The sequence below is a fragment of the Triticum aestivum genome, chromosome 6A (genome assembly GCF_018294505.1).
Source record: "Triticum aestivum cultivar Chinese Spring chromosome 6A, IWGSC CS RefSeq v2.1, whole genome shotgun sequence".
Classification (NCBI taxonomy): Eukaryota; Viridiplantae; Streptophyta; class Magnoliopsida; order Poales; family Poaceae; genus Triticum; species Triticum aestivum.
The window spans coordinates 207,574,683-207,580,682 of NC_057809.1; positions in this window are offsets into that span (position 1 = coordinate 207,574,683).

The window sequence follows — 6,000 nt, forward strand, 5'->3', positions numbered from 1 at the left end:
ACTAATTTATTATTGCCTCTAGGGCATATTTCCAACAATGCATCCATGTGAGCACAGCTTCAAATCCTTGTTTCTGTCCAAATTTTTAGTTAGTGAAGCAAGTATATTTTATGTTGCTTCATTATGGCTGTAAATTTTCCTAGGCCTTCTCTTATCCATATAACCTATCTCCACCCAATTTGGGCATATTCCATATAGCCAATTTTCCTCTAGAATTTTTGCAATTGTTTGGTCAGTAGAAATGCTTGTGAAGCAAGTACCATTTTGGTTTATCCAATTGGGACGAAACCTTTTTCAGCATCTTCATATGACCAAATAACTCTGCCCTGCCCAAGTTTAGCTTAAGTTGATACTCCATGTGAGAGCATCATCATGATCAAGTTTCTGGACCTAATCTGAGGTTTCAAAGCAACGTTGTTGTTTTGTGATCCATTTCCCCTCAAACTAAACAGGATCGTAGTCCTTCCTTATCTACACACCGCAGACAACACCATTTGACCCAATCAACTTCCTATTGATCAGAAGTGCATGTCCAAGTTTGTTGCAGCAAACTTGCAGCAATTCCACACTCCTCTCCTTGGCTCCTTTTGTCGATCCATCAACTCCCTCAGCCTGAGTAATGCAAGGACTCATCACTAGACAACTCACAGCAGTCTCTTGCGTCCCCTCCTTGCCGGGCAGAGTGGTGACCGCATCGTTTGCACGCGCTCTGGCAGCATTGGTCGCATCCAGAGCGCCGTTTTGCTCGGGCAAGGCTCGTGGTGGTCGCGTTCGCTCGCCCGTGCATGTCTAGCGTGTTCCATGTAGCCCTTTCCCCCTCCGTCTTCTTCCCCGGTGAGCCATCCCCGTCGCCAAACAGTGAGCATCCATGGGAGCGCTGTAGCCGATCGGCTCTGTCCGCACCTCAGCCGCTTCCTCCCCGTGCTCCCTTGGCCGCGTCTGCCCTCGTGAGCTCTCCCATATGCCTTCCCCGTCGTCTACCTTCGAGCCCATGCACGAGCACACGCGTCTGCGGCGCCGGCCACGCGTCCGTGGTGACACACGCTCGGCCTCCTCCCCCTCTGCCTATATAAGGCCACCCCGAGCGCGTTCCTCTTCACCAATCGACCTCATGCACCCCTAGCTGCCTCCCCGACCACCCGAACGAGCTCGAGGAGCTCTCTGTGTCCACCATCGCCACCATGGCCGCCGGACTCTTTCTCCTAAATTCGCTCACAGTCGAGCTCTTCCCTCCCTCCTTCCACCACCAGTAGTCCACCCAGACCCTGGCGCATCTCCCCAACCCCTCAATTCGGCGCCAGAGTACTCGGGGCCGCGTGCCCCCAAGATGGGCCACCGCCATTCCTCTCTACCTCTATGGTGCGCCGCCGTTCTACTCCTCCTCGGCTTTCGTTCTACATCAGGATGGATGTGCGGTGTCCTCCCGATCGCGTAGGTGGTCCGGGCACCACGAACGGTGGTCGGAGCCGCCCGAACGGCCGCCGGCGCCGGCCCTGCCCTCTGGCCGCGCGGGCAAGCGAGAGGAAGCGAGGAAGGCGGCGACACCCCCTCCCCCTGTGCGTGGGACCTGCCCGTCAGCCTCACCTGCGTTGACCAGGCGCTGATGACGTGGATAAGTCGAGGCACGTTTCCCTCTGTGCGCTTTTCTCTCCTAAAAGCGTATTCCACGAAATACGTTTTCCGTTTGAGGAAACGTACTTTCATTGTTTTTCGGCTGAAAATACATTTTATTTTGCAGAAGGCGTATTCTGCCCGAAGGCGCTTCAATTTTTGCCTCTAGGGACTTGTTTGTAGAATTTTATTCACAGATTGGTCCCTGGTGTTCAACACCTCATAACTCCGCAACCGTAACTCCGATTGAGGTGAAACCAACGCTCACTTCTTCGTCTCGTCGAGCCCGTTCTGTTCACATCATTTTCAATATGGTTTGCCGTACTAGAAATGACCATTTTACCCTTGTCCCTAATCAGCCCCCTCCGAGAGAGAACCTTTTCCGGCGATTCTTTTCGCGATCGTTCCACACTTCTCCCCGGAGCCTTCTTCATCCCCAGGCAAGCCACAACCACCATTTGCATGATAGACATGCAGAAGCATTGGTTTTCAACTTGAATCTTTAATAACTATCTGTTTGTTTTGCTACTGCGGTCGGTATTTCGGTTATGCTTATGGATCAGTGTTTACCGTCATGCTATGTTTTCATGCACGCTGTTATATGTTCTTCATGCTAGTATTACTTTAATATTGGCAATTTTTGGTAGTAGTACATGTTGGTGATGGTCTTCGGTGCCTGACTATCGTCTGTTCTGAGTACCGTTGTTATGCATCTTCCTTTGCATACAGTTAATTAAATACTTGAACGGTAGTTTTATTGTTATGTTATTGCATGGTATTTATTGTTGATGCTAGTGGTCATGTTATGCTATGAGTAGTATTTTTGTTGTGATATCCATGCTTGTCAGTATGCCATGCTCATCTGGATAAATGGTTAAATGTTGTTGTTATGCTCGTTGATTGGGATGCACCCCCATGCTTATGTTAATATCATGTTCATGCATTGTAGTTGCATCAGGTTATTTTTATCATGACTTAGCATATTGCATTCAAGTTTAACCGGATTAAATTGAACTTGAACAACTATTGGCTGAGTCATGGTGCCACCATATCGAGCTGACCAGTGCAACCACGCTTACCTTTATGGGGGGGGGGTCCTAACTGGGTCTATTGTCATGCCTCTCGCCGGTGCCTCCCGCGAGGGAAGGTTATGCGCGGGCGCTACCTTGGCCAGGTAGGACGGCATAAGCCTTGTGTGCCTATTGTTTTTATAAGGATCCTTGTCCCCGTTTGGGACCGTTTTGCCACGACGGTGGCCGTTGGTGCCTTTGGTAGGCACGGGGCCACCCAGGACTTAGCCCAAAGGGGAGTTGGTCGGAGTGGCCGGGAGAGTGTCATGGCAGTAGGACGCTTTTGTCAGAACGCCATTGGTCCACCCGAATGGGAGTGCGAGGCCATGGGTTCCATGGTGTGGGTATAGTGTGCTAACCTCTGCAGAGTGTATGTGTTAAATCTATCGATAGCCGTGCCCGCGGACATGGGCCCAGTTCGTGTCGGTCACACTATGGGTCAATAGTAATAATAATAATTTTCTTAATAACAACCCTGGTTCGATGATGAAAGAAGTTGGTTGATATTTATGTGATCGTGAGAGGATCACTGTGATATCGTGAGTACCAACTTGATGGATATTTGTGATGTTATGCGAGAGTCAAAGGTAAAGGTCAAGCTCCTTGTGGTCATAAATTATTACAACGGTATTGTTAATACCAAGCTTGATTGGATCCTGAGATGATCGTGTGATGTCTGTTATGGTAAGTTTGTGATTGTTACGAGGTAACCCGAGCAGAGTGTAACGCCCTCGATGCGGCTATAGCTCCCACGTGTCGAGGCACGACTTAGAGACATAACCGCATTGAAAGCAATGTTGCAAGTTAGGCAATCTTCACAACATCCCATGTAATATAGAAAATAAAAGGGGAGATACATAGTTGGCTTACACTCGCCGCGTCAATCAAAGTACATAAATAGCATTACAACATTCAAACACTCATGGCCCGACTATGGCGCCAAAATAAAAGATAAACCCAACATGCGACACGGTCCCGATCACCCCGACTGGGCACCACTACTGATCATCAGGGAAAGACACATAGTAACGGCAGGAAGCTTCATCGAACTCCCACTTGAGCTCATGCGCATCATCTGGAACGGAATCGTCAGGCCCTGCATCTGGTTTGGAAGTAATCCGTGAGCCACAGGGACTCAGCAATCTCGCACCCTCACGATCAAGACTATTTAAGCTTATAGGTAAGGCAAGGTAAATATGTGGAGCTGCATCTAGCGACTAGCATATATGGTGGCTAACCTATTCGCAAAAGAGAGCGAGAAGAGATGGCAAAGCGCGAATGAGTAACTAGAGAACAACCTGCGGCAAGCATTACTCCAACACCGTGTTCGCTTCCCGGACTCCGCCGAGAAGAGACCATCACGGTAACTCACACAGTTGATTCATTTTAATTAAGTTAAGGTTCAAGTTATCTACAATCGGACATTAACAAATTCCCATCTGCCCATAACTGCGGGCATGGCTTTCGAAAGTTCAATCCCTGCAGTGGAGTCCCAACTTAGCCCATGACAAGCTCTCACGGTCAACGAAGGAATAGACCTTCTCCCGAGACATTCCGATCAGACTCGGTATCCCAGTTCTACGAGACACTTCGACAAGTTAAAATCAATCCAGCAACACCACCCGCTGTACCGACAAATCCCGATAGGAGCTGCACATATCTCGTTCCCAGGGCACACCGGATAAGCTAAGCGTACGGAAGCCAACGTAACCCAAGTTTCCAAGGGACGGCCCCGCACGGTGCTCTAGGTTGGACCAACACTTAGAGAAGCACTGGCCCGAGGGTTTAAAATAAAGATGACCCTTGAGTCTGCGAAACCCAAGGGAAAAAGGCTAGGTGGCAAATGGTAAAACCAAGGTTGGGCATTGCTGGAAAGGCTTTAATCAAGACGAACTATCAAGGGGTTCCCATTATCACCCAACCGTGTAAGGAATGCAAAAATCCAAGAACATAACACCGATATGACGGAAACTAGGGCGGCAAGAGTGGAACAAAACACTAGGCGAGAGGCCGAGCCTTCCACCCTTTACCAAGTATATAGATGCATTAAGATAATAGGATAATATAATGATATCCCAACAAGTAAATAATGTTCCAACAAGGAACGGGCTCCAATCTTCACCTGCAACTAACAACGCTATAAAAGGGGCTGAGCAAAGCAGTAACATAGCCAATCAACGGTTTGCTAGGACATGGTGGGTTAGAGGTTTGACATGGAAATTTGGGAGGCATGATAAGCAAGTGGTAGGCATCGCAGCATAGGCATAGCAAAAGAGCGAGCATCTAGCAAAGCAAAGATAGTAGTGATTTCGAGGGTATAATCATCTTGCCTGCAAAGTTGTCAGAGTTGACTGGATCCTCGAAAGCAAACTCAACGGGCTCCTCGTTAGCGAACTCGTCTTCCGGGTCTACCCAAACAAGACAAACAAGCAAACGGAACGCAATCAACCACGTGCAAAGCTCAAACAATATGATGCAAAGATGGTATGCTATGCGGGATGCAATATGTGATGCATATGCAAGATTTGACAAGGAATGAATGAACCTGGCCTCAACTTGGAAATCCAAGTGTGCCATTGGAAAGGTGAGATGAAATCGCTTGAAAACGATATAAAGAACGCCGGAATCGGAGTTACGGTTAGGAAATGGCAAGCAATTCAAATATGACCACGTTCTGCGATTTACAGCAAGTAGCCATTTAAATGCAACAAGATGAACATGCTACAGCACCCAAACATGGCATCAAAATACATGGCAGGGATCCATTCATGATGCTTAACAAAAGAGGAACACTGAGCTACGGCCAATTCATCCATTAACAGGTTCAAATAAGCATGGAAAAAATGCATTTGGTAAACAGATTTCAGACTTAGTGAAATTAACACTTGTCTGAAATCTCAGATCAGGTAGCATACTTTGGAGCATGAAAAACTATATGCTACAAGACCTGAACATGGCAAAGTAAAGCATGACATGGAGCTACTCAAGGAGCTTAACAAAAGTCCCTTAGTGACCTTGAGCCAAAAGGGATCAGAAAATACATTTGCAAGCATGTGAACATGGCAAAAACATAATCAGATCACAGACTTAGTGAAAACTGGAGCATGCTGAAACAGATATCAAGTAGGCATGTTTACGAGCTCGATGCACTCACTACGGAGCAAGTCATGACAATCTAAGCATACACCCATCAAGAATATACAAAATAAAAGCTATACATGGCAAGAACAATAGCATAGCATCCACGGATCAACTACAACAACCTTGGCAAAATCGCTAACAAGTAGACAATCTGCCCAGATTCACGAAATAACAAAAG